The 5,000-nt window shown below is 52.5% G+C and overlaps 1 non-coding gene across 1 annotated transcript in view; it reads left to right on the top strand.

Annotated features, from left to right (window-relative positions):
* The first annotated feature begins 3,688 nt into the window (after window positions 1–3,688).
* LOC126435811 (small subunit ribosomal RNA) overlaps window positions 3,689–5,000 on the top strand; it is a 1,909-nt gene continuing 597 nt past the window's right edge. The window contains exon 1 of the ribosomal RNA XR_007580209.1: window positions 3,689–5,000. This exon is cut by the window's right edge and continues 597 nt beyond it. This is a non-coding gene — a ribosomal RNA (small subunit ribosomal RNA).

Genomic DNA, 5,000 nt, shown 5'->3' with positions numbered 1-5,000 from the left:
TTGCTCAGCTAAGCCACGAACACCCACACATGTCCTACACAGTGGTGCACCCAACATCACAATACTGCCTCCTGTCACAGCACACAAACAATGGCAGGAATGAAAGACACAGATCTGCCACAACCATGGAATCGGAGCGCCGCCTGTCATGAGCCAAAAGTGCATCCTGACGTGACAAATCGGATAATACCGCAGGCATCCAATTACGATAATCACTATCAACGAACCTGCCGCCCCCCCCCCCCAATACACCTTTCCCTACAACAATGTGTATCTGAACCTACGCTATATCGTACCTTAACCTAACCTATATCGTACCTTAACCTAACCTATATCGTACCTTAACCTAACCTATATCGTACCTTAACCTAACCTATATCGTACCTTAACCTAACCTATATCGTACCTTAACCTAACCTATATCGTACCTTAACCTAACCTATATCGTACCTTAACCTAACCTATATCGTGCCTTAACCTAACCTATATCGTGCCTTAACCTAACCTATATCGTGCCTTAACCTAACCTATATCGTGCCTTAACCTAACCTATATCGTGCCTTAACCTAACCTATATCGTGCCTTAACCTAACCTATATCGTGCCTTAACCTAACCTATATCGTGCCTTAACCTAACCTAATTTGTGCCTTAACCTAACCTAATTTGTGCCTTAACCTAACCTAATTTGTGCCTTAACCTAACCCATGTTGTGCCTTAACCTAACCCATGTTGTGCCTTAACCTAACCCATGTTGTGCCTTAACCTAACCCATGTTGTGCCTTAACCTAACCCATGGTGTGCCTTAACCTAACCCATGGTGTGCCTTAACCTAACCCATGTTGTGCCTTAACCTAACCCATGTTGTGCCTTAACCTAACCCATGGTGTGCCTTAACCTAACCCATGTTGTGCCTTAACCTAACCCATGTTGTGCCTTAACCTAACCCATGTTGTGCCTTAACCTAACCCATGTTGTGCCTTAACCTAACCCATGTTGTGCCTTAACCTAACCCATGTTGTGCCTTAACCTAACCCATGTTGTGCCTTAACCTAACCCATGTTGTGCCTTAACCTAACCCATGTTGTGCCTTAACCTAACCCATGTTGTGCCTTAACCTAACCCATGTTGTGCCTTAACCTAACCCATGTTGTGCCTTAACCTAACCCATGTTGTGCCTTAACCTAACCCATGTTGTGCCTTAACCTAACCCATGTTGTGCCTTAACCTAACCCATGTTGTGCCTTAACCTAACCCATGTTGTGCCTTAACCTAACCCATGTTGTGCCTTAACCTAACCCATGTTGTGCCTTAACCTAACCCATGTTGTGCCTTAACCTAACCCATGTTGTGCCTTAACCTAACCCATGTTGTGCCTTAACCTAACCCATGTTGTGCCTTAACCTAACCCATGTTGTGCCTTAACCTAACCCATGTTGTGCCTTAACCTAACCCATGTTGTGCCTTAACCTAACCCATGTTGTGCCTTAACCTAACCCATGTTGTGCCTTAACCTAACCCATGTTGTGCCTTAACCTAACCCATGTTGTGCCTTAACCTAACCCATGTTGTGCCTTAACCTAACCCATGTTGTGCCTTAACCTAACCCATGTTGTGCCTTAACCTAACCCATGTTGTGCCTTAACCTAACCCATGTTGTGCCTTAACCTAACCCATGTTGTGCCTTAACCTAACCCATGTTGTGCCTTAACCTAACCCATGTTGTGCCTTAACCTAACCCATGTTGTGCCTTAACGTAACCCATGTTGTGCCTTAACGTAACCCATGTTGTGCCTTAACCTAACCTATAATGTGCCTTAACCTAACCTAAAGTGCGCCGTAACCTAAACTATATTGCGCCTTAACCTGACGCACGTTGTCGCTGAACCTGCTCTGTAATTGTTATGCAACCCGTTAAAGTAGTGTAGTGTTGCCTAACCGCAACCCTCGCAATATAGTTCGCTACTCGCACTGCCCGGTCCCCTGTGTATCGCGTCATGTTAAACACCTTGCAGGTGTTGCTGACTTTCCACATGCTCCTGCTATACACTGTAGTGTGGATAGCAGCAGGACGTACATGCCCCCCCCCCTTCCCCCCTGCCTTCGCAAGCTGGTCGGTGAGAAGTTTGCATGTTCAATGCCCTTCGCATGCCGACGTACTCAGCCTACGTTGTGGTACGGCCTGTCACCTGTCCGCCGATGTACGCAAAACCCACAAACTGTACTGCACATTGCTCCGTATGTACTGAATGATACATCGTGGCCCATGTGACCGTATGACGACAGCGCCTAGCAACGGCGGACCATACAGTCCAAATATTGTGCACGCAGCTACGTGTCGTCTCCCTATAAGAGCTGGATTGCAGTGTGGTACGCCATACAGACGTGTGGGAGGAACGGACGCCCTGGATGGCGATCAGCATGAGCAGTCTGTTGATGTAGTGGAGCGTGTATTCGGACGTAGTCGTCTCTTCTCACACACCGTGATAGCATGTTGCACCGCGTTCCACATCTGCGACATGCTGCAGAGGCGGGCTGACAGTCGTTCGCGCAATGGACACCGCATACGTACGGGGTCTACCTTCCACGTGTTCTCTAGGCGTGCACATGTTGTTGCGTCTATGTGGGCAGACGTAGTGTGTTGTGACACCTGACACAGGCATGCAATACTCGTTGCAAATGGCGATGGACGTGTACGTTTGCTGGTGACGTTACGCAAATGAACAACCGGTAACCCGTTGTGGTGCGGTTGTTCTCGCTAGAGGTGAATCAGTGTTGGCGACGATCGGTCGAGCTATTAACCGGTTGTTTCAGGGATACCCACCATGCCCACGAACGTGAAAGGGGACCCACCATGCCCACGAACGTGAAAGGGGATCTGGGTGTGAGGCGATACGCGGCGGTGGCTGGGTGGGACCGTCCCCGGCCGGTGAGGGGGGGCCGCCCGGCGTGCTGGCAGCGCGGTGCGTGGGCGCACGCGCTACAGCCGGCTGGTGGGGGCGGCCGGTGGCAGGCGCGCCGGCCGACGGACGCGGCAGGCGGCGCAGCTGCGCGCCGGCGCCCCCTGCTCGCGGCGCCTTGCGGCCAAAGTAGGTCCTCGCGGGCCCGGTGCGAAGCGCGGTGGCCATCTGCAGTGTGCTGGTCCGATTGAGGACTTTGTGCGCTGAGGATGCGCCGCCGCCCGGCGCTCGGCGCCGCGACGCCGTCTGCTGCTCGGTCGCCCCAGCGGTTCTCGCAGGTGGTTTGTATCGCAGCTGTGCGGACGTGTTGGCGCGTGCGCTGTGCTGGGAGAGTTCGCTTCGGCACCCAAGTAGGGCTTTTGTCCTTCTGTGGCGCTGGCGTTGGAGCTGCCGGTCACCGTAGGTGGCGCGTGTTGTCTCCCGCCGGCAATGCCACGACAGCACGCTCCCGGGCCTCTGTCGGCAGCGGCAAGCTCAGTTGGGAGCACGGGTGGTCGCACCTAAAGCGTCTACTCGCCTAACTCCGGGCGATTGCGCCTCTCTCGAACCCGACCAAGTACTTAGGACGGCGCTGCGCGCCGCCGGGACCTGAGAGGGTTTCGAGGTGTGTTGTGCAGGGGAGCTCAGCCTCCTCCTGTTTGCAGAATAATTGAGCGGACGCTTGCGTGTTCGCGCGGGCCCCCGGGACACACTCCCGGGCGGCCGGCTGCTCAGCTCTAGTTGACGCAGCTCCCTGGTTGATCCTGCCAGTAGTCATATGCTTGTCTCAAAGATTAAGCCATGCATGTCTCAGTACAAGCCGCATTAAGGTGAAACCGCGAATGGCTCATTAAATCAGTTATGGTTCCTTAGATCGTACCCACGTTACTTGGATAACTGTGGTAATTCTAGAGCTAATACATGCAAACAGAGTCCCGACCAGAGATGGAAGGGACGCTTTTATTAGATCAAAACCAATCGGTCGGCTCGTCCGGTCCGTTTGCCTTGGTGACTCTGAATAACTTTGGGCTGATCGCACGGTCCTCGTACCGGCGACGCATCTTTCAAATGTCTGCCTTATCAACTGTCGATGGTAGGTTCTGCGCCTACCATGGTTGTAACGGGTAACGGGGAATCAGGGTTCGATTCCGGAGAGGGAGCCTGAGAAACGGCTACCACATCCAAGGAAGGCAGCAGGCGCGCAAATTACCCACTCCCGGCACGGGGAGGTAGTGACGAAAAATAACGATACGGGACTCATCCGAGGCCCCGTAATCGGAATGAGTACACTTTAAATCCTTTAACGAGTATCTATTGGAGGGCAAGTCTGGTGCCAGCAGCCGCGGTAATTCCAGCTCCAATAGCGTATATTAAAGTTGTTGCGGTTAAAAAGCTCGTAGTTGGATTTGTGTCCCACGCTGTTGGTTCACCGCCCGTCGGTGTTTAACTGGCATGTATCATGGGACGTCCTGCCGGTGGGGCGAGCCGAAGGCGTGCGACCGCCTCGTGCGTGCTCGTGCGTCCCGAGGCGGACCCCGTTGAAATCCTACCAGGGTGCTCTTTATTGAGTGTCTCGGTGGGCCGGCACGTTTACTTTGAACAAATTAGAGTGCTTAAAGCAGGCAAGCCCGCCTGAATACTGTGTGCATGGAATAATGGAATAGGACCTCGGTTCTATTTTGTTGGTTTTCGGAACCCGAGGTAATGATTAATAGGGACAGGCGGGGGCATTCGTATTGCGACGTTAGAGGTGAAATTCTTGGATCGTCGCAAGACGAACAGAAGCGAAAGCATTTGCCAAGTATGTTTTCATTAATCAAGAACGAAAGTTAGAGGTTCGAAGGCGATCAGATACCGCCCTAGTTCTAACCATAAACGATGCCAGCCAGCGATCCGCCGCAGTTCCTCCGATGACTCGGCGGGCAGCCTCCGGGAAACCAAAGCTTTTGGGTTCCGGGGGAAGTATGGTTGCAAAGCTGAAACTTAAAGGAATTGACGGAAGGGCACCACCAGGAGTGGAGCCTGCGGCTTAATTTGACTCAACACGGGAAACCTCACCAGGC

Source organism: Schistocerca serialis, unplaced genomic scaffold (assembly GCF_023864345.2).
Source record: "Schistocerca serialis cubense isolate TAMUIC-IGC-003099 unplaced genomic scaffold, iqSchSeri2.2 HiC_scaffold_1219, whole genome shotgun sequence".
NCBI classification, from domain to species: domain Eukaryota; kingdom Metazoa; phylum Arthropoda; class Insecta; order Orthoptera; family Acrididae; genus Schistocerca; species Schistocerca serialis.
Note: the sequence above shows the minus strand (reverse complement) of the source record. Positions and strands in the feature narration are given on the sequence as shown.